The following is a 24,808-nucleotide window of genomic DNA, read 5'->3' on the forward strand; positions in this document are numbered from 1 at the left end:
GATGGTCTTTAAGGTGCCTTCCAACCCAAACCATTCTGTGATTCTGTGTAGAAAGAGGAAAGTTTCCCACACATCAAGCTTTGATGCAAACATCTGGTCGTATTTATGTCAAAAGGATGAATTGTATCCTTTTTTTGCATCCTTTTACAGCATGCAAAAATTTCCAAAAGGCTGGGTTATTGGATAGTACCTTGGAGTCTTAGTGAGAGATCACACAAGTGGCTTTTCAAACATTTTCTCTATGCTTCTGCACTATCTAAATGTATGGCAAAATGTGGAGCAGGCTTTTCCAAGGCATTAAGCACCCCACTCCCATTTTAAGGGCTGTCTTAATTTAAGATCAGTACAAAGCCAGGTGCCTAACTTAGGCGATCCCTGGTGTTTCGTAGTTAAAGGTTGCCATAAAGAGCAGCGATAGGTCATAGTGAAAGATCTCAGAGAAGTTCTGTTGACTTAAAAAGGAACAGGACTCAGCTCAGCTTCTGATCTAAAGGGTTTGACACACAAGCAAACATCTGTCAGCTGTCCAGTAACAACTTGCTGTTGCTATGTTCTGACCCTATGACAATTCACAATAAATGGAAAATAATTAGATTTAGTGTTTTTCTCTTTAACTCGTGGGAAAGCTACCCTGTATTTGAAAAAAAAAAAAGTTCCCCCTGGGATATGAGTGTAGATGTGGACTGAGAGAAGCTGGTGTGTGGTAGTTTGTTACATTGCAGTCACTCATTTCTGTCTCAGAGCTCAGTGATAGAGCAATTTCCATTTTTTCTAACTTCTCTTGTCTTTTCTGTTGCTTCCATTCAATTGTTGTTTTCCCTAACACCAGGGAGGAGAGACCTCTGTCATGGTATTCATAGGGCAATACTGAAACTGTGCGTTTGATGCCCACACAGTTTCTTCTTTCTCTTTTCCTGACTGATGGAGATCAGCTGTATCACATTTCCCTCAGGGAACAAGACCCACGGTGGTGTTTTGCTGCTGCTTCTCTCAGCTGAGAATAGCACGGTGCAAACTGCAGCTTTGGTTTACATCTGTAGGGGTTTGGAGTATGACTAGATGGGTGCTCACTCAGCCACGTGAGGCTCCCATCCCTTAAAATGGGTTTTAGCTGGAAGATGTCATTATGATGTCATTCTATGATTCTATGATCAGCCAAACAGATCCAACTTCTAAGAATCTGGCAGGGACTCTCTGTTTCAGATGGTGGAAAACATGCATGCACACATTGGAAACATCCAGTCCTTAGGTATCTCTTGCTTATATCATTTATTCACGTAAGGAAGGTGTCAGGTTTGAAGTGACACTTGTGCACAATCACATTTGTGATGTTGCACAAGCTGTGGTGGCTCCTGAGCAAGCCCAGGAGGGATACAGTCTTTCCAGAAGCCTAGGAAGAACAGAGGTGACTGGAATGCCTATAGAGAGAAAGGACTCCTGCTTCTGATGCTGGACACTGGAGTGCCTACTAAATCTTCCTGCCGGTGGTGCTGCACGCCTTTCACCTCTCACGCAGCCTAGTTAGGTGTTGGAGGGTCTCCCTGGAGAACCACCGGCAGGTGAGATCCACGGCGGGGTGGCCTCAATGGAGGTGTATTCACTGTGTTCTCTGTGCTGGCAGGAACTAGGTGTGGGACGAAAAGGAGCTGGCACACTTGGTTCAGAGTTTATGCCTGGAAGAGGAGTACAGCTCCCATCACACAAGGGGAAAACTGAGAAAAGGATATTTTTTCGGTCCAATGTGAGGAAATGGAACTCCTCTAGAGACAAGAGACCAGCGGCTCTTTGCTTTACAGCAAGACAGACGTGACTTACACCTTCCAGAAAGCTGTGTAGGGCCTTCCTTGGGTCAGGCTCAGCTCTCTGGCTTCAAAATTGTGCTGTGGCAGAGCAGAAGATTGGTTCCAATATGCAAAATTATTAAAAAAAATAGTTAGAAATACCCCTTGAGAGAGCCTGAAGTTAACGTGGGGCAGCAGGTTATACCTAAAAGGACTTTTCCTTAGAAAGCAGTGTCTGCTGAAAGGCTTGCAGTTTCTCTTCAGTTCATATGGTGGCAAAAAATATTTTAGCCATACTGGAGGCAGCCAAATAGTTCGTAAAAAGACTCAGTAACTTAACATGATCTTACTTGTACAGAACTTGCTGTTCTTTGATCCAGCTAACTCAATCCAGGAGGGTTTTAAGAGGAGAGAAATAAAGTGTTTCTAATTAAAAATTTGAAAAAAGTTTAAAACAAAAAAACACCCAACAGAAGAACATCAATTGTAGATTTATTTAATTTAAAAAGTTTCCTAATTCTCCCCATATTTCAACATGAAAGGTGGATCTGTGGCCAGCTTGTTAAGTGGAATCGCTTGGCTACTGGCCCGCACACATGGGTAGCAAGCCAATTCCTGCCCTACCTCCTCACTGCACTGCTGATGTGCTGCAGCGTGGCAGGAGGAGATGGATGGACGTGAGCAGGAACACTGCAAAATTGGCAGAGTCAGCAGTTGATTTGATGCCATTTTTACAGCTGTTGGATGTTTGAATTTGGGAAAGGAAAGCCAACTCGTGATTTTAAGACAAGGATAATTCCAGTTCTTCAGTGCCTCAACAGGGGAGTGACAAAGTCTCTGAGATTTTGCAACTTGTGTGCGCGCTTCTGCTTGTCAAGTTCTTAAGGTGACAAATTAGGAGAAAGGGCTTTTTTGTTGCTAAATCTCTGGGGAGAAAAGCATGTACGATATTTCTTAAGCAGGTTTAGGTCAGGGCAAAACTTATTTGATCTCGAGTTTCACTGCAATTTCAGTCATTCTCTCTGGCATCTGGTGCCCATTTATAAGGTACAAAATAAGGAATCACTTAAAAGCATGCGCAAGCAAATGTGAAATTTGTGCTAAAACAATGTACTTGGGGATTTTAACACAATAATTGACCCTTTCCTTGTTCGTCTGTCTAATGCTCACTTTGTTCTCTCTAGATCTCACAAGATATTGAATTTACTGGCTAGAGAAGGGCTGCAGACTAGAGAAAACAGAAAAATTCGCTGAGAGAGCAGAAGAGGAGGTTAGTGGAAAAATCTTGTTTTCTCTGGGCAAGTGGTACTTATTCTCCTTGTGATCAACACCAGATATTCTCTGGCAATGGTTTCTTGTTTTTTAGTCCACCGTGAAAGAGTTCTAACCAGAACAGTTGTGTTTTACTGGTTTTACAGAGTTGATAATAATCCAGAGTGCCATACAATCTATTTGAGATAACAGCAGGTCGGTACTGAAAACCTTCCACCTCACAAATTCCCAGCTACCAAAGAGATTTACAGACAGTGGTGACAGCCCTAAGCTCTCTCGCTCTTGTTCTGCACATTTGTCATGCTGGAGGTGTTTTATTTTTTGCTGGTAGATCTTAGATTTGTGATGCAAAAGAAAGCTGCCGACTGTCTTGTGGCGGGGGGACTGGGAGGGAGGAACGACATCTATCTGATTTCTGGGTGAACCGTGCTTGGTACAAACACAAATGGTCAGTACTGCACAACCTCTGTGCTTCTCTGTGTCATGGATCCTGTGAAACCTGAACACTGCGCCACGATTTGATGTGTGTGTTCTTTGGACCAGAGTACACAACTTTTTCTGGAACTGAAGAATTTAGTGCTCTCTACGTGTCTGGTCCCATGCCCCAGCGTGAGGAGAGAGCTGCACTGACTGAAAGGGGGAACGAGGGCAAGAGATGCAGTTTCAGTGGCAACTTTTCATAGAATCACAGAATGGTTTGGGTTGGAAGGGACCTTAAAGATCATCTGGTTCCACCCCCCCTGCCAGGGGCAGGGACACCTTCCACTAGACCAGGTTGCTCCAAGCCTCATCCAGCCTGGCCTTGAACACTTCCAGGGATGGGGCATCCACAGCTTCTCTGGGCAACCTGTCCCAGTGCCTCCCCACCCTCTCTGTCTAGAATTTCTTCCTGGTGTCCAATCTTTTCAGTGGTGTCTCCTTGTCTGCATCCATTGCTTGTGTTCAGTCATTCCAGACTCTTCCATCCCCATCTCCCTGTTCACGGGGAAAATACTTTAGTCAATGAATGCAATGATTTTGGTATTTCCTATTCTAGCTTTTGGACTAATGCTGAGGTCTCTGGCCTCTGCTTTAGTTCCTTGCTTCTCAGATGCCACGCAGCTGTTCAGATCATGTAACCAGGCTTTCCTTATGTGGCAGGACAGGTCACCAGCGTGGCCGCGTTCCTATCGGTAAGCATGCTCTAGCCTCTTTGTTTCTCAGCCTGTTCATTTTACCTGTCGCCAGGAGTGAGTGTTCGGCAGAGGAAGGATTGCACAGCCAGGCCCCAGTGCAGGACATCCATTTGTCTCGCTTGGAAATCCAGAGTTTTGAGGTCTAATAATTAAGTGTTTCATTAAGCCTGACCCTGTGGTGGAGCCTGGAAAAGTATGTGCTGTGCGTTAGAGCACTTTCACATGCCGGAACGCAGGCCTCTCTGCTAGAAACAGCCACAGGGGGTGAGTTGAGGCTGCTGTGTTGGATAAAATTTGTGTCTGGAAGTATCCAGAGGGTCTCTGAGCGAGGAAGTGTCCCAGTGACAGGCTGAGCTGCACACACGCTGCCCCACCTGCGGCCTCTTCCCCGGGAACCTCCTGGGCGGAAGCAGAATGGGCTGAGAAGAGAGCTATCCTTGGGGGAGGAGGAGACAGAGGAGGATATTGAGGACAGCCAGAAAGTCCCGGGAAGTTAGAAGACTTTCAGAAGGGAAAGACATGACTGGAAGGGTCCCAAAGACATTGAATGTGGGGAGGAGATTTTCCCTGCATCTTTAGATAAATTGGAAGGCATTTGAGCATGGCTGGTTCCCTGTCAGCTCCTTATCACCATATTCAGGCCTCTCTCCTATCAGGAAAAATAGGTTTCTTAGTGAATCATTCACACTGGGTGGTTCTGCTGCAGACACCCTGGGTGCAAGGTGCTCTTGGGTCCTGTGGCTTGATGCAGTTACACTGATCTATGTCACACTTCCACTCAAAAACATTTTTGTCCTCAGAGACACCGCTCATCGTGATCAAAACAGTCGTGTTTTAGAAAGAACAAGATGAGAATTGAATGACAAACAGTTCCAATAAATAAATGCAGTTAAATCTTAGAAAATGACTGGTGCCCCTCCGAGTATCTCGCTGCTGTCAGGTTGGGCTGTAGTCAGTCACATCAGCTTTGCATTGGCCAGTCTGATTTCCCAAGTGCCAGCTGGTTCTGTGGGTTTAACCTCTACAGGGGAGAAAAACCTTGTATGATGCTGAGAAGTCCCTGCTTAGATGCCTGTGTGTGGACAGAAGATGTATACCTAGTTAGATAAAGGGTATTCCACGGTTGGAAGGACACACTGCAGAGCATTTCTGTTACACCAATGGGAATGACCTGTGGTCTCTGCTTTTCTGTTCAGCCTGCTGTTTATTGCTCACAAACAATGGCAAAAGCTCACATTTAAAGCGTTTGCTCATCTTAAATCCAAGACCCAATCAAAAAGGAACTCTTTGAAAGCATTTTGCAGCAATAATTTACTTCACAATAATATGAACAAGCTTGAACTGAAACTTTTATGACCTATGACTTGTCAGATTTTTCTTCACAGACCTTACCCTTTAGCACATTTTTCATGATAATACAAGCCAATCTGTTTATTATTTTCAATTTAAAAAAGTAAAAAAATATTGCATCCTCATGAAAATTGCTTCATTGTTGGGCTGTTTGAGTGGTCAGTGTAATATATCATTGTTTGATCTGGCAGAACCATCTATTTATAAGCTAGTATGTGTCAAACTATTTTTTTGGCATAACTGGGAAGACACCTGGTTTAGTTTAGATTCCTCGCTCTGTAATTCCAAACATCGCTCAGTCCTCTTGGATTGAAAATGCAGGCTGGGATCCAGACTTAGGAGTGCTGCTGTCATTCACAAGATGCTCAAGGGCCTCTGCTCTCAAGGTTCATGAGATCATAAATTCTTTCTTAATTTTTCTTTTTTTCACAGTTCAAACCTAGGCACAAACCCAAAGTGGGGTACATATCAAATGTGAGGTGCAGTCGGCAAGAGCCGCCCGCACTGACCAACAGAGGTAGCAACAAGGCAGTTAATGTTTCCCAATGAGATCAAGAGGAGCGGGTCGCCTTTGCAGAGCTGTCACAAAACTTGGGAAGACAGCACAACCCTGAGCCATATTTGGGAATGGGAATTAAAAAACGTTGTATTTCTGCAGTTAAGCGAGGTTATGGGAGCTGATGATTGACTTGCTGTTGAAAGGCGCTGCTCAATAACACTGCAATAATGCCTTTACAGAGGTGTCTTTGCAGTTTACTAGTTCCCTCTTGTTAGAGCTGATATACGACGTACTGCGTCAGTACTGTATTTTGACGGGGCTCCCCTTTTAAATTAGCTAGACCGTGTGTTAGACAAGATGCAGCATGTACACGTCACTGTGTGAAGCTGTAAAGTTCAAGAGCTTATATTGATGGATTCATATTAATTTCAACTATCATTGTTTACAGGTCTCATAAAGGGCACCGGGATCATTATTGTCAAGGGATTGATATGAGAGTTGTAGTGTGCAATGCTGTGTGCATGTTCAGTGCTTCCATAAATGTGGTAGTAGAGATGAGAGAGAAGACAAGGTGAGAGCGAGAGAAAGAGTGGAGGATGAGGCAGGACAAAGAAATGTGTAGATCCTGACGGTATGCTGTGTTCCTGGTTAAATTAGTGGTTCTTTCAGTCCAATAACCTCGTACCATTGCGTCATTGCCATGTTCAGCCTTTAGCAAGCTTTGTTTTTCCTCTGTGGTGGATCTTCTCTCTTCTAACCGAGAAGCAGCCCTTTGCAAGGAGCTGGCCAGATGTCTAAATAGGCTCCAGCCCCTCTTGATTATTTTCTCTTCATCCTCCTGGTGAGGGAGATAGGAGGTCTGGAAAACAGAGTCCAGTGAAATAGTTCATGCCCAGAGCAGCTAAGCAAAACTATGCTTTGAGGCCAACTTATTTTTCATAATTTATCTTGTAATGTAAGCCAATGCAGTAGTTTAAGACAAATTTATTTCAAGCCTTAAAGGGCAAAGGACTTGTATATTTAACCACAGGCCAAGTTTGACTTAAGTACACTGAAGTCAGCAATGAGTGTTACCTCAGTAGTTGCCTATCTCCTACTAGGCACAATTCTTCTGTTTCTGCAGCCAGTTTCTTGCAAGGGCTGGCATTTTATTTCTTGTTTTTCCAGTTTTCAGGATCCAAAGATCTTTAATTATCAAAACCTTGGGTTTTTGAAACACTGTGTCACCTTTACCACTGTCGGCCTTTGTTGAAAACTTAGTACTTCTTGGACACAATGCGCCGGCACTTAGCCAAGAGTTAGAGAGCAGAGATTCATAGTAATAGGAGTATGACTCAAAGGACTTTCATCAGGCTTAAGAAAGTCTTTTTACCCAGCAGTCAATCACACATCTTTGTTCTGCTCCCTTAATACTTGAGACTTCTCTGCTTCCTATTGCACCTATTCATTACCACTAATGAGGTCAGTCTTTTATATTTGTCCCTAACATCCTAAGGATAAAGAAGATGCAGGCCATTGTGGAACAGCTGCATTATTTTGTCTTGCTGTGTGGAGTCCCACCATGGGATCCTTGCTGTTCTTGACTGCTTGTTAGCTGAGCCCTGACAATGAACCCTACTTCCAGTTCTGTACGTATCATAGTAAAAACTGTGGCCTGTTCCAGTGGTGGAGGCCTAGATTTGTTTTATGAGTGTGTTACACAAAACACCACAAGCTAGTAGATTCTGATTTTTATTTGGTGGTAATCTTGATCAATAGCAGCTAAATCATTTACAGAAGAAAAATAAATGGGAAGAAAATTTCACATTTATATTCCAGCTGTGCAAAGGGATCTTGGGTTTTCCCCCATCCTCTCCTCCCAGAGCTTGTCAGCAGTAGAAATTCATAGTAATAAAAGCCAGACTTATTTCCAATGCAGGTGTTTCTAGAGTGATTGTAATCTTCCTGACGAACTGCATCTGCGAGAGATCTCATCATTACAAGCAAGGCCGAAGTTATGAAGTAAGGTGCCCCTAAAGCAGTGAACTGGCAATTAAAATAATTTTACAGGCTCTGAGACATGGAATTGCAGAGGGAGATTGGAAATACAGTGAAGATAGATCTGAAGATGTCATTATGTCACCAAAATCTTTGAAGCCTGCAGCAGCATAATGGACTGGCAAAGGCAAAGGAACCCAATGTGATTAGGTAGTGCTGAGATCCAGCTTTTGGAGATTAAGCTGCGTTACTAAGATCAGGGGCCCTTATCAAACTCAGTCCCAGCAGACTGCCCTAAGTCATCTGCCCTAAGTCATCAAGGAAATGGCTGCAGAAAAGTAAAGTGCTGATCTTGTGAAAATAGCATTTTACTGCTTGTGAAAGTCCCTGGGACAACAGCCTTGGAGACTGGCGTCTGATTTCCTCACGCAGAGCAGCAACATAAGGTTTGGTACATTACAAACCGAGTGGTCTCACGCTGTATTAGGAACAAGAAGATTTAATTGAGATGGAAATTGATTAACAGTTGCTAATCAAGGCCACATTTTCTTCTGGCCTCTCAGTTGGGGCATGTGAAACATTTGTGAATGGTTCTCATTCTGAGTTGAAGTTTTAGTGAGAGCAGGATGAATGTATACGTGTAAAATGTATGTGCCGTAACCTGCCTAGAGGCTTTCAGTGTCTTTATGGGCACAGTATGAGTAGAGTTGTCACAAAAGGGTGGCACTGGGGAAGGTGGAGTGGATCTCAGCCTCCTCATGGCCACACTATCCCGTTCTGCTCACCCTTGCTGCTGCTGGCAGACCTTATTCCAGGTCTTGGTTGCCTGGGACTGAGACTTCATCACTACTCTCATCCCTCCAGTCATAACTGGATGTTGTCTCTACAGCAACCTCGTGAGGTGAGAAGTTATTTCCATATAATCAGATGCAAAAATAGGTGATTATCCAGGACGTGTATCAGGATTTGAAACCTCGAGTGCCAGTGCAAGGCTCTGTTTTTCAGATAATGCATCCTGCTTTGTGGTGTAAAACCAGCTGACAGTGGCTGTGTGACACTAATAAACCACCCTTTCTCAACTGGAGGCAGGACAGTACTTTGGTTTTCCCATTATTACTTGTAGAGAGACAAATGAAAGGAATCCTTCAGTGTCATATAGCCATGACCTAAAGTCAAAAGGCTGTCTAAGTTGTTACTGGAGGAGATCCAGTTGTAGAAAGAAAAATTCGTGCCAAATCAGCCAGAGAAAGTTGACTGAAATATGTTTGAACAGACAGATTGTTCAGCCATGTATGCAGCTGGCTCAATAGAGGAAACAGTTACTTCTGGGTAATTGGAAGCAACTATGTATATGTATGTGTAAAAAAATATAAAACTCTATCTTGGACAATCTTTCTAGTTGTCACCATTTCTCTGGGTGAGAAGTCTGAAATCCAAGGGCAGTAGGGAGAACCCGAACCTAGAAATTCAGTGTCGGTACCCTTCCCACCAGTAATCCCCTATTTTGTCATGGGGGTACATGGCTCTGGATATTGCTGAGCACTTGTTCTGTTGGTGGGGGGGAGATGGTGTTTCACAGGCACTAACCAGCCGTCCCTGTGCTGTGCTGCCTTAACAAGCCATACCAGGTTTCCTTTGCTTCATCACATATCGGGAAACGTGGAGAGCCTTTAGGTGTAGTGAATCTGGTTGCTAAATCCACAGATGGGGTTTCATCAACATCTAAATTTCAATGCAGAACCGTGGCATGCACTTGATAGCAAAACATTTCAAATGCCCCATTCTGCATTAATTTACATTCTGGGACTTGGCAGCAGCACTGAAGTTTGTGTTTGTTTTGGGATACCACAAGAAGAAAATCTGTTGCCTTCGAAGCACTTCCCCTTGCCTGCCAACCTGTCTCCGCTGGGCTTACAGCAGGACACAGCTGCTTGGGACCTGGCCTTTCTAGTGGTAACCGAAGGGTTAAACTGAGCCCTGAGCACTTGTTCTTCCAACATACCCTGCACTCCTCACTCTCCAGGATTTATGGTCATCTAGTCACATGTTAAAAAGATTATTGGAAAAATATGTAAATGAAAGTTAATAAGTGTAGCAGAGTGGTGTAAAAGCAGACTTATTAGCAACAGGATGCAAGGCTCTGCACATGCTACATTTCTGTTGCTGGAAACATCATCAAAGAGCTTTCCAAGGCTGCAAGGCCCAGATGGATTTTACATCTTTATGCACCAGCTCTGAGCCAAAGCTGAATTCACAGGTGACGTTGACACCATGGCACATGGGGAGGTGCCTGGGTTGCACGTCTGTCTCTCACTCGGCTGCTCCCAGGAGAAGCGGAGGTTTCCTCAGAAAGGTAGTTTTGGGGAAAACTTTGCTAATAATAACAATAAAGCATGGTGCAAAGGACAGCTTTGCTTCTGCACTGGGAATTTAATGAGGCTTTTTCCTTTGGGCTGAAAATACACATCACAGCTATTCCCTTTCCAGGCCCATTGGAGCTTTTCCTTCTCTAGAGGCTATGCGTCCTTTTGCCAGGAGCCCACAGGGCTGTGCTTTAACCTTGCTCTTTTCTCCCTTTGCTGGCAAAGAGGTTTGAGACTTAAATAGCAAAACACCAGTGCCACAAAACACATCTGCTTTCAGCACCCACATGGCTTATGCTGGGAATTCTGTGGCAGCTAGCAGCAGTGGCAACCAGTCTGGACACAGAGTAGGAAGAGTAGAACCCCCTTTTCCTCAGGGTATCTGCCTTCCCTGTTGCAGGCTCTGCTGTCTCTCTCTTGAGCAATCCTCCTGCTGTGTAACTGATGGAGGGGTTTCACACCCCCCAGCATCCCAAGGGGAGAACTGGAGCCAGGTCTGTGGGCACACTCAGGTTTTTGGGTAGAGGTCTAGATTGCAAAATTTGGGAATTAATATTATTTAACTATAAACCAGTCAGGAGTACTTGAACTATACTCTACAGAGCCCCTCTTGAATTCCATAACAGAGGCTGTCAGCATACCAGGCTGAATCCCATTCTGTATCCTAGAGATGTAGCCAAATCCCCCCTGAATTCCCTGTCTGTGGTGGCCTTTGCCGTCTAATTGCCCCAACAACACTGATCCCTTTGCATCACGTCGGGGGCTGCTGCAACAGTCAGCTCTGCACTGCCCTGTCTGTTGGGCAGACTGTGCCGCACGCCAACCGGCCTGGTGCCCAGATCCACACTGTGCACCAGCAGGCCAGGGATTCTGCTCTGCGCACTCATCCACTTGATCAGGAACCAGATGGGCCTATTCAAGTCACCTTAAATCTGGTCTTTGGAAACCTCAAACTGAGACAGCCTTTAAAAAAACTAAGGCCTCAAACAATAACAACAAAACCAGCGTGTGACTAAAAGCTGGAATGAGGCACTGCCAGGATTTCTCTTGGCAACCCGTCATTCTAAGAATCTGCTTCTTGCCACACTTGTGCGAGGCACATTATTGAACATTTCCTGACTATTTGCCCGGGATGCTATAAATGCTGTCCAAATAGCAGGGTCTCGCCTGCCGCTTTGATCGATCGGGCTAAATTGCATTAAGCAGCACGCCAGAGGCTGATGGAGTCCCCACAGGACGTGCTCCGTCTGTCAGGCTCTCCAGAGAGCTCGGGTGATGAATGATAGCGCTAACATTAAACAGCTTGCCTGTGATGTTTTTCAAGTGTCCCTCCCCAACAGCACGCCTGCTGCCCTGTCTTCTAGGAGATAACCCAGCACAACAGAACATTACCTCATTAAGAAAGCTGGCTCTAATTAAAAACAGACAGGGCATCACCTCCCTTACATTAGCTTGAAGGGTCCACCCTACCATTTAAATTCCTCTTTGGAAGATTAATATCCACACACATTGCGAAGAGTGACGTCCTTAGAAGCAGTCAGTTTGGAGCAAATGTTAGACATGCTGAAATGAGCATCAGCAATAAAAATGGTAACCATGGGGCCATCAGATGTTCATGCCATACTCTGGAGGGGGTTGGGTGGGAGGGAGATCTCTCCATCCCTAGCTTAGAAGAAATGGAGAGACATGATTTTGTCCAAACCCCATGTTAGTACCGTCCGGACATATTGTTTAGGTCCAAGTTGTGTATCGCTATGATATACCTGTCTGTACCCAAAGAAACAGCACACCAGCAGGGGTATATTGAGAACAATTCACAGGATACCCATGGCAGAGCCTTCTACAAACATCCTGTCACATCAACTCCCCTGTTCCTTCCATTACTCTGAGCTTCAGGGTAAAGAAAGGCCAGGTAAGAGCTGGATTTGGCTGGCCCCTGAATGGATGGAAAAGAAAGGGGAAAATGAATCATATCCATGAACTCAGAGCTCAGTTTTCATGGCACTCAGATTTTTTCTTCCCTGATGATTCTCTGGTTTATTTTAAACCGAAGGTTTTAAGTTCAAAAATGACTTAATTTGGAATAATTTGAAGCAAGCCAGTAGCATCACTTAAGTCACTTACTGCTCATTCTGCCTTTTATTCTGCCTACGGAATGTTTGGCGCAGAGCGCTGCCATGATTTGTGCAGAATTCCCATTGCAGGAGTGGCCTGACACAATGGAAGCACTTTTAACTTCAGGATTTTACTGCCACCACCAAACTGAAAAAATCTAAGGCCCCCAGGCCACGAGCACTGCCTGTGACAGCAGAGCCCATTCCATGCAACCCCTCAGGTATGCCAGTACAAGCAGCTGTGCTGTCTGCTGGTGAAACAAAATCTATGTTTTTTCACGTGGATCAGTTTTTTGGCATGGATTGTCACCCAGCCACACCCAGCAGTGGTACTGACCTAAGTCTGGCAGGTGAGATAAAGTGAAAAAACCCAACCAACAACCACACCAGAAGCAGCAGTTAAGTATAATCTGCGTCTGATCTGTGGGGCACAATTTTTAGCAGGGCAGTAGAAGGAGAATCATCATAGAATCATAAAATGGTTTGGGTTGGAAGGGACCTTAAAGATCATCTAGTTCCAACTCCCTGCCATGGGCAGGGACACCTTCCACTAGACCAGGTTGCTCCAAGCCTCTTCCAGCCTGGCCTTGGACACTTCCAGGCATGGGGCATCCACAATTTCTCTGGACAACCTGTCCCAGTGCCTCATCACCCTCTTCCGGGAAGACGAGTTTTTCTTCCTGATTTCCAGTCTATATCTCCCCTCTTTCAGTTTAAACCCACTACCCCAGTAACTTTCCTATAGCCTTGGCTGTTTACCTCTAACCTCAGCACACCAGAGCTCACAACTTTCCCTTCCAGAGGCCCCAAGTTCAACTTCTATTACTGACAGCCTGCCTAGGAGCCCCTTGTTTGGGTGGTATGTTCAGTTCATAGGAAACTGGTCAGTAGCCAAGATATAAGAGTACCTGTGGCTTCACATTTCTTTCAGGGAGCCCAGAGGTCCAGAAGCATTATGGTTATATCCAGTATGTGTACAGCTGACAAGAACCTATTTAGAAATGCATACTAGCCTTATCAGGTGCCGGCTGCTCGACTGAATGAGTGTTTCCCCGTTACTCGTATCACAATTATCTTAAATTATGATGATCTCTGTACTAAACAGTGGGGTTTTTTCATTGATAAGATGATCCTTGAAGCCATTAAAAGCTTGCTTAGCAGCCCACTATACTGGTAAACCTTTACCACACAAAAGATGCCTTTTAAGTTGTCAGGCATCATGTAAAAAGTCAAATGCAGTTTTCTCCGGGTGGAAAAGCCAAAAAGGTTTGTTTAGGGAAGGGAAGCATGACAGGAAAAAAAGAGTTTACATATCTATGGATACAGCCTAGATTTTAGAGTTTGTAGAGCATCATGTTGGTACAGAATGTTATGGAGCCGCCTTCCATATCCCTCTCCCATTTTTTGAAGCAGCTCCTCCAGAAGACTTGTCTAGATTTAGTCTGTGACCTGAAGAGAGGGCTGTCTGAAATGCAGGTGGCACGGGCAATAATTTCAGTTCATGGTGCTGCCTGCACTTTGGCAGTATTTTGAGAAGAGCGCTAAACAAAACATATATTCTTGGTCAAGGTGGGGCCCCACTGCTGCTTAATCCGGTGGTCTCTTGGGCAAAACATCTAGAATCACTCAGTATAATCTGTAATTTTATCACACATTTAGTGGAAGCAGATATTCTGGAGGAAGGCTACTCATCTGCTGTGCGCGTCTCTCCCCTATCAAAAGTTTGGCTCAGAACCTGTGCAAGGGAATTGAGATTTAAACCTGAAACACTAGACTTAATGCTCACCTTAATGTGCATGTAGGGACCTAAGTACAGATTTTGTGGGGAAGAGCCAGTTTGGAGCCTTGCCCAATCCTTCGTCCCCAGTGTCAAGGCTCAAGAATGATCAGGTGTAATAAAAAAAAGATGGTCTCTTATTGTTGTGTTCTCCAGTTTCTGGCTCCTGCCAGTGTTCAAAGTGAGATTGTCCAGTACTCCAAGAACATCTGTTTTCTAGCAAGACCCAGAGTATTGGGGAGATGTGGAAATGTACCAAGAAAACCTGTTATCAGGAGATCATCAGTCTAGTTAGAGAAGGTCATCTGGAGAGGGCAGGAAGCCTTAACAAAGCTGGCAGACTTCTCAGGTGCTTCTGTCAGTACTTACAGCACAATTTCACTGAGTTCTCAGAACCACAACTGACCTTACAGCCTCACGTAGGCTCCTACTCCTCCATTTATGGTGGTGTTCAAATCTGCAGACAACTCCTTGTAATTCACTAAGCCTTCTCCCTGTTGTGAGTCTGATCCGCAACTCTTCATGATGCTTTAAAGTGTCACAGGTTTAAAAACCAAAACAAACCCAGGCAATAAATGACTTTTTCAGTTTGCTTTTGAATAATCTGCAATAGTCATAAAAATCAAAGAGGAAATCATAAAATCCAATATTCACACATGTTAATAGCAAAGTGGAAATGGCTTTTAAAAACTCTCAACCTCAGTCTGAGTTGCATCCTGCTTGGTAGTTCCTTAAGGGATCCCTTAAGGGATATAAGTGGCAAAAGTTCTGGTAGAGCAGAGAGCAGGGTAGAATTCTCTACTTCAATGCCAAGACCCACAGCTTCCATCCTAAAACCGACCGATGCCATATTCTCACCCTCACTTGCACACAAGGACACAGCTACGAATTAAATTGCTTGCAGCCATGGAAATCGCCAAAGGAGAGGGTAGATCTTGCTGATCTCAGAGCGTTCAAGCAGGTCAGTTTATTTGGCACTACAAGTCACACATCTATCCCTCAGATAGGGATTTTTTTAGATATCCAATTTTACCTTGGCTTTCTTAGTAAACTGTTGCTCTTCTCTTCCTTTCTCCCCATCTTTGTAGCCATGATATGGCAATTCTGAAAACATCCTACTTTCTTTTTTCCTGTAAACTAGGTCATCTTCCACTGTTCTGCTGTTTCACATGCCTTATCTGGTGAAAGCTTTTGATCGCGACATCGTTTCTTCTTCGCTTCATCAATTCCTCCAGTAGATAGTAATTTTTTTCTCAGCAACTTAGAGTACCAAAGGACATTCCTTCAGTATGCCATTTTCCAAGCTGATTACTTCCAACTCTGCTCAGTTACTGGTACGCTTTCCCCAGAACACTTGTACTGTAAGAAGTCTAAACTGAATTCTGACTGCCGAGAGTTAGTGTAAGGGATTGGCTCATTCAACTGTTCTTCCCTTAAGGAAGGCTGGCATGTGGTTCTGCACCTACTGCACACTTAAAGGTTGTGGGAGGCTTTTACAGTTAACCCAGACCCCACTTTCACTTTCAGATAAGTGTGTAGTAGAACTGACCCCATAAACCGCACCAACACCGTACAATGAATTTGCAGTCTCAAACCAGCTTTTGGAAGGGGCAGCCACTGCTCAGGAGTACCTTATCTGCAGATCCCCTTCCTGCTGCACGTCACGTTACAGGATCATCGCATCGCAGTGCTCTTCAAGAAGCTAGCAGTAACAGCTTGGCATCTTATTGTGCACAAGGTGGTGTGATGAGAAGCAGAATCTCAAACAAAGCAAAGGTTGGCGGGCAGTTGTTCCCTAACAGCAGGGCAAGGAGAATGCACTGTTCTAGGAAGAGGACCCTATCAAGTCGTGGTAGAACATTTCATTTAGATCTGTCCTGACAAATGCAGGTAGTGGGCATATCTAACATCTGAATGCACCAGGAGACTTTTTATAGCCCCAGTTACTTTACTCATCAAGGCAATTGGATTTAGCTGAAAACAGCTACACTCCCTCATGCCTGTTTCTGGGCAGCCCAAGCAGACACCTGTACTAACTAACCAGGGCATTTTTTTGTATTTAAATGCTTTTGTTAATAGATCAGGCTGTTAAGCAAGATCTAAACTTCTAGGAATGCTGTATTAACAAGACCTCCAGAAGTTCTGTTTCTCCGTAAACGAGTAAAATCTCCCATGAGTCTCTGGCACCTTGGGGCAGCGCCTGCCACTTTCGAAGGGAGCATTTCCAAACCTGTGCCTTGGCCTGTGATGCTGCATGAAGATGTGTCAGTACTTCAGGGCTGCCTGCACCTCAGAGGCAAACTCCTGTACTTCTGCACTACGCTGATGCAGAAACTGCTCCATCCTGCTTAAGAAGGCTTGTTTGAACGTAGACAGATCTGCAAGCTGAGGCCTTTAAATAACATGACTTGCAAACAGAGCTGAGCAGAGAATGTTCCTCTCATTCTTTAAAAAGTGGGATTCCCAAGCTTTTTCCCTGCTGAGAGTCGTTACAAAACCAGAAACAGCTCACAATAGACTAAACTTAGTCCCCTGGGATGTGGTAAAGCCCATCTTCCATCCTGGCCAGGCCTCACTCAGGATATTCTGAGTTGTCTTGGCATTAAGTAACAGATGCATTTCTGAAGAGTTTAACTAGAGACATTTTCCAGCAGAAGACAAGTCAAAATGGTCCTAACCAGACATTACAACAGAGTCAATCAGTCAGACTTTCTGGGAGGTTCAATGGTTAATTCCAGCTTCTAGTTCTGTTGCAGGCAGGATTTGACACAGCTGGGACTGCTTAAATACGAAACTTGAGACTTGTGATGACACTACTGCAGGCCTAAACATTAGCCTGGGCTAGTGACAACAGATCTCTCTCCTCTCAGCACCAAAGGTAACGATCAAAATAGTGTTGGATGTGTCTTGCTCATTTGCAGACCCAGGATGTTTCAGGCTGTACTGCATAAATCCCCGAGCACAGGCTCAGTGTGATTATTACTTGCAGTGAGTAAACAGGGCACACTCTTCACCTCAGCTTCTCACTGATGCTTCGACCCCATAGTTTAACGCTAACCTTTCAATTCTCACAATCCCCATACAAAGGAGAAAGGACTCTAATTCCCCACAAGACCTCCAGAACATAAACACAACACTAACCTTCAGATGGAAGAATTTATTTGCCTAAGAAAGCTTTTTCCAGAGAATGAACCGGTTCCTGACTGTAGAATTAGAGTTTAGCCATATAAACTCACTTTGGGGTCTGTAGTACAGGATATGAACATGAATGAAACATTAAAAATATGAGTTGAGAATAAAAGCTCTCCCTAAATCTCCCTTATTGTATAAGCTGCTATGAATTAAAGCCCTTTCAGGCTGATTTTTAGTCATCAACATAATTATTTAGGAACATTTTCCAGACCAGTATTTTTTACAAGTATTTTAACAACCTGTAAATCAGGAAACTGTAAATCAGAGAAATGAACTGAAATCAGCAATCACAAGGCAGGAGGCCCCTGGCTTTGGCCGTGACAGCATGCCATGAATAGCGGCAGCTCTGTTCCCCGGCTTGCGAACGCTGGGAATGAGGGCTAGAGATAGGCCTGAGCTAATAGCCACCGCAGCCTGGGGCTCGGCAAGGTTGGGAGAAGCTAAATCCAGTCCTGTGAGCCAGAACACATTCAGATCCTGTTCTTGCTGTGAAAGATGCGGTTTGGATTCTCTCCTTCCTCTTCTCCAAGCAGGACAAACCTAGAACCAAAAGCCCTTTGCAAGCATCGTCTTCCTTTTCTGAGAATGAATCAGTTCCACTTCGCTTTCATATGACAAACTTGACATAATAAGTTTATAAGCTTTAGGAAGAGCAAAGCTTAAGTTTAATGCTGAAAAAATACAGCTGTCCAACTGCTATCCAACTTTCTAGGCTTTAGTTGCACCATCTGCAGAGAAACCAGGGACTACTTTAACCAAGCCTGCGAGGTGGCCGAAGAGCCACCTTGGATCTTCCGAAGGTTAGTGGAGCACGTTTAGGGTAAGACAACAATTGGCATGCTAGCTGTGTGGGGAGAAACACATTAAGATTTGCTATAGGTGTTTTAACTACTGGGAAAAGAAGCAGTGTCCTTTTCGTGCATCCAAGGAGTTTGCTAAAGCAGGACAAGTGAGGAACCCACAGACCCCTGTGACGGTGCAAGGTACAGCAGTTCCCTAGAAAAAAAAGGTGTCTGCTGTTACAGTGCCTCCCCGGGCTGTATTTCCAACCTTTCCTATGAGACAGAAACTATCCATGAAGTCTAAAATCACTAAGGAAATATAAAGTTTTACAATGAGATGTATAGGTCTCACAACATTTGAAAAGATTGTTATTTCACAAGCTCAGAGCCCCCGAATGTCCCAAATACAACGCAGATCTCATCCTGTGAGAAAAGTGGGAAAGTGTATTAAACCTCCGGCTTAGTCATCATTCTCGCAACTATAGGGCCTGGTTCAGATATATAGGGCCAGTCTATAGGGCCAGTCATCAGGTGTTGCCCAGGACACTCTTACCTGGACAATCTACAGCAAAGCTTCAGTTAGTTGAGGAGTCTCTATGAAGAGGTGGTATGACTAAAAACACTAAAAAGCAAAAATAAGCAACAGCACAGTAAAATCCCTATATTTAATTTCCTTCTTAGCTAATTTCCTTCTTAGGTAGTGCTTACCCAAGACACTAAAACAGTTCTCCCCTCCAACCCTCTCAAAAAAATAAAATGAAGCCCTGCAGAGCCATGTATATAGCCCGATACCTGGGGCTGCATGAGCAGTGGCCTTCATGCGACTACCTGCAGCCAGGGAACGTGTAAAAGGTGAGTTCCAGGAGCTTCTCTCTTATAAAAGGACTGAGGTGGGGGAAAAGGATGAGAGGAAGATAAATAGGCTGTATGAGGCTTATTCTTTTCTGAATAATGATGTTTCTTGTATGAGCCTGAGAAGAGTCTTTCTATTGTTTCTGAGAGACTTTGTGTTGTATTTCTCTCAACCTCCAGAGTTTCCCCTAGGCTTTGCAAGTTTCTGTTTTAGCACAGAATGGGATAGTGTTCTCTAAAATGAAGTGGTGGCTCTCCTTGCTGAACTTCCTTCCATAAGGAAAATGCAGTGGGGTTACCACGAGGGCTGGCAGCAATTTCTTAAACAGTCTTTTGAAAGTTTAAAAAAAAAAAAGTCCTAGCAAATAACACACGCAAAGATACTCAGTGCTCCCATCTCCTTGTACATGCTCTCAGAACTGCTGGCAGCTGCTGCGAGGAGCTGAAGAAATCATCATTATACTCTAGGCAGCTTGAAATCAAATAATATGTGCACACAAAAGGTTTTCATTTTGGAGCTATTGTGCCTAGCCTGTTTCGGAGGAGGGGAGAAAGAGACCTATTGTCTCTTGAAAAGCAAAATAGTGGCCTGGTTTTAGTTCTGCAGGAATGGAGTGATCTGTGTGCTATTAGCTGACAGTAAAGACATCCTCTTTGCAGCGTTTGCTTACTGCTCCGCTTAGTTTGCAACTGGTAACTGCCAAATCCCCACAGGGTAAGAGGCCTTGCACTCCAGCTGTTGGAGGAGTAATATCCCCCACTGCTCAGCATGATAGGAGAGTAATAAAAACATCATTTCTAATGGGAAAATGATGCTTGCAGAAGCAAGCTTAACAGAAAGGGGGTTTGGGAAGGACAAAGCCATCCTTCGCAAGCTTGGTGAAGCCTTAAAAGGAGCAAGAAGTGTCCCAGAATCCCTCAAACCTAGGCAGATAGTGAAACTTTATGGACATCTGAAGTCCTGTTAAACTTTTAACAGACCCTAAAATTCTTTATGAAAAAAGATGTTTAGGAGCTTTCCCGAACAAAAATACTCCTATTTTCAAGGAATTACTGCACGTTTTCTCAGAACCTTCCTTTTGTTCCTGACTAAAGGAATTATTAAAGAAAACTGCTGACGGTGGGCAGCAAATATCCACAGTATTTGAGCTCCGTCTTTGTCGAGGACTTAGCACTGATCACAACTGTGGATACAGAGCAGTCGAATGACACTTTTATAAGTCAGTTTTTCATTATACAATCTTGCTTGGGTGCTCTTAAAAAGATATAGGAGAGATTGTACCAACACTGTAAACTTCGTAATTGTTTCATCGTGGCCTATCTTGCTTAAGCCTGTTTGTAGAAGCTCTCTTCAGGTTTCAAAGAAATGGATTTGTCAGGGAAAAGATTCCCTGAGAAGGGAGAAAATCAAAGTGTGTTGCTTGTGCTTGGTAGAAAAGCAGGAGGTCCTAATTCTAAAGCCACCTCTCTCCAGCTGCCTCATGCGCTGAGCCGGTCTCCAGGAGTTGCTCAACATCCATATGTTTCATCAGTTAGGCTTTGGAATAACAACATACGGTGCAGTAGGCTTCTTTACCCTTATCTGCCCAGGAAGTCCCTTTGCAGAGGATTGCTCTTGGCAGGGAAAGTGTCAGCGGAGTGCATGCCACTGAGATCACTGCGAATGATCCGCTGGCTTTGGTGGTGGCCCGTGCTGCGGTTTTGCAAGAGCGAGAAGAATCGCGTCCGCTGCCACTCCAAAGTTTTTTATACAGACAGGTTAGACAATAATTCTGTATTGATGTCTGGATGAAAAGGAGTATTCAAGGGGCATTGCTGAGTCTTTTTTAGGTAAAACACACTGAAAGACCTCTTTGGGCTTTCCACAACATAACAAACTTACAGACCCTTAGATTTAAGGTGTTTTGGAGCTTTCGAATGCACTTTCCTCTTGCGGTGAGGAAATGAATGCACTTTCCTCTTGCATCCTCTCACCTTCTCAAACCTCATTGTCTGGGAGGTGCCACCAACTATAAACAGAAGTGATTCAAACTAGTTTGTGAGTCCCTCTGCTTAGATGAGTTTAGTGCCAAAAGCATTTCTAACATCTTAGAAAGAGATTACCTTTTTCCCACTTAAATTATCTCAGCTGTACGTAGATAGTGATCTAATTATTAGGGAACAAAGATAATATTCCCTTCTATTTGTGTTCAGCTGGTTTTAATGAAGAATATTAAGTATCAGGAACAGCTTGGACTCCCTATATGTGTAAGCACGTGGTGTCTCTTTCCAAACAAGATTCACAGAAGCTGTCTCGTTTGAAGCACCAGGACAGCAAAACAATAATCATCCTATAAAGAAAAGGAAATAAACTGTAGGATTTTATATGCCCTCCATGGGTCCAAACATGATCATACAAAGAAAATGAACAGGCTGGAAACTAATGTTTCAAACTGCTCAATACTAGGATAGAAATTCTCTGGAGCTGTAGGAATTTGTCCTTTGAAACAGAAAGAACGACTTCAGCAATGAGCACTAAAGGATCTATTATGATACTAAAATGAACTGGTCTGCTTCCATTCAGCAGAGCACAATCGTATAGGCATGCACTAGTTGTTCATTGTGATGTTGTCCCTGAACCCGGAGTCATGTATAAAGTGGTCTGAAACATCCCCCACTTCCTTCTAGGACACTGACACAGAGCTGTGCCTTTTCACTTCAGGAGAATAAAGGAATCTTGGTCTATTTCTGACATCTACGGAGAGTAATGTGAGATCTTTGGCTCAAGTTTGTCACTTCCTTCCTTCAGACTGCTTCATATTTGAAAGTTTTGTGAATCTTGGATCAAACGTGTTGCATTTCAGACTATATTGAAGTTGCCTTTCATAAACATTCAGCATCAAAATCCCTAAAGATGCATCACAGACCTCACACCCGGGTATCTGTAAGACACCGTCCCTGATGTTCTGAAAGGTGTGCCTCTGACTGCAACAGCAATGTTGGCAGTGGAGATGGGGCCAGAAGTGTTACTTAAGTCAGGTATTTTGAAGGATAAATGACAAACAAAGCCCAGCTAAATACTGGGGAACCCCTCAAACAAACCAACCTCCAAACAGGTGGTTCTATGGATAGAGGACCTTCAGAGAGAGGACTGGAGTTGGGAAGTGTGGAACTGCTGAGTTGATATGGCCAGAAAGCCTCCAAATTATATGAAACGAGTATGTCTCATATGTAGCCTTGATTGAGAAACAAGTATCTCCAATTTATGTTTTTAATAAAGGAAAGGAACATTAAGTCAAAGGACTGGACCTCTGTATTAGCCTGCCGTTGCAGAAAACCACAGTGCGTAATTCTCTCCAGAAACATACTGAGTTGTAAAGACTAAAAGGCATGAAATGAATAAAGTCTTGTAATGAGTGACAGTTCTTGGTTTTGAAGCTATCAGTGAATGTCTTTTTTTTGTTTGTTTGTTTTGTTTTCCCAGAATAGAAGGGTAACATAGAGTTAGTTTGATCATAGTGATTTATGTGAACTTACATTAGAGGCACACAATGAAATTAAAACTGTGTTCTACGTAGATAATAGTTGAGAGTAGATTTGAGGTTTTTGAAACCTGTTGATAGTGAATGAGAGATTTTTTAGAAACACAGAGAGGAAACTTGCAGCTGAACCTTTATGTATCGAAGCTGGGAGGGCTATTGCAGAGACAATTTTTGTATTCAGAATGAGAAGCTACCTTATGCTGAGAATTACAGTAAAGCTGAAGGACAAGTTAAATGACACACCCGATAATAAAACATGGTAGAGATGACAGAAGAGAAGAAAGGTATTAATAAAGTGAATGCATTTTACAAGAATATCCATGTGTGGAGGAGTAAGTAAGCATGATTAAGGATGAAAGTGGAAACTATAAAAAGATAGAGAAAATACTGTGATCTCTTTAATAGTGAAGTGGAAAAAAGAGATACTGGCTATAATCCAGACAGCTCAGCTGTTTTGTAGAAATACCACATTTTGAGGAGCTTTGAGTGACAATTACAATTCTCAGGACCAATAACACACCAGGGGCTGATAGTGTTCCTGCTGCATTATTGAAAACAGGAGGGCCTACACGAACTCAAAGACTTTAGAAACTGATTTGGTTTGGAAGCGTGAATACATTCCAAGTGAATATGCCCAACTGTGAAGAAAGGAGAAACCAGAATGGAAGAAGTGTTGCTGCATTTTCCATTCTCTGTACCTATGACTTCCAATCTGCTTTATGAATCAGAATGCTTTTCACAGAGGTGAGAGACTTGGTCTGTTAGGTGCTCAAGAGAGGGCAGGAATAGAGATATACCTCTGCGTACGTATATATGTTTGCTCTGTAGCTTTTAGGGAGATTTAAGAAAGCTTGTGTGTTTCTCACAAACAGACTTTCAACAGAAAAAGGATGTAGGGAGCTTGAAAAAAGTATTAGAAAGGTGCAAATGTGAACTGGTTGTGTTGGCAAAGGTGACACGTTCTGCTCTGTTTGACCTCAGTGAAGGATTAATCTAGAGAGATGCTTAAGTCTCATTCCTCATACTTTTAATGGCACTGTATAGGGATTAATATGCTCATTGTGAAATTCTCGGAATGGTGTGAATTTCAATGGTTTACATTTCCTTTTTGACCATACCGGTGAGTTAACTATGATGAGAGAGAAGAAATACAGCTCAAAAAAGAGTTGGAGACCAGAAGGTACTGCACATAAAAACACAAACTCCAAACAGTGTTTAAATTTGAAGAAAATAAACCCCAGCTGTTAGCTTAAGATCATCTTGGGAAAGCTTTTCTAGGAGTCAATAAATACACGAGATTATGTTGATGCTAAATGGTTTGAACACCTCAGAGGAAACTAAGTCTTGTTAAAGGCGAGAATGACGTTACTTTTTCTGCAGGTAACTCTTAGGTCCAGCATAGTGAGAGAGACCAAGCTGCAGAGATCCAAGTTGTTGGACCTCTTCTTAGATGGAAGCATGACCACTAAATAACTTGAACAAATCCCGGAGATAGATTCTTGGAGAATGTAAGGGAAAATGTGTGGAGAAGATTTAATAAAGATGAGCTTGAAGTCTATAAAGAGCCTAATAGAGTAAAGGTAATGAAACCCCTAGCCATTTTGTTGGCAGAGCCTACGTTTAGGATGATGGAAGACAGAACAGCAGAACATTTCTTGGAAGGCCGTTCTCCTGGTATTTGGCCTGGGTGCTGATCAAAGAGACAGCTATTACTGAGCATGACCAAGGGCCCTTAATGGGAATTAGTAGCAATGGAGAAAAAATGCCCTTGACAGTCTTAGCAAATTATGAAAAGAGCCAGGGATTTTTTGGGTCTGTATAGCTAGTAAATAAGTAACTAGCACTGCATTAAAAGCTGGATATCATAACCATGTTTCTCTAACAGCAGATGCGACGCAGTAAAAGTGCACTGAGGATTTTTCATGGAGTAGGTTGGGGGGCAGATCTGACCCAATTATGCATCAATGGAGAGTTGAAAGTCAGGGCCAATATGCTTGGGAGGATTTAAAAAAGTTAGAGCTGTTGGACTAACAACTGTGAGAGAAAGCAGTTTGGCTGCAAGTCTGGACAGTGATTATCAGAAGGGTTCTGATGGCTGCAGTTCTAGTTTTCATGTGAATTCTTAGATAAAAATTGTCCCTGCTGTAGATAAG

Source organism: Eurypyga helias, unplaced genomic scaffold, assembly GCF_000690775.1.
Source record: "Eurypyga helias isolate BGI_N326 unplaced genomic scaffold, ASM69077v1 scaffold3866, whole genome shotgun sequence".
Lineage (NCBI taxonomy): Eukaryota > Metazoa > Chordata > Aves > Eurypygiformes > Eurypygidae > Eurypyga > Eurypyga helias.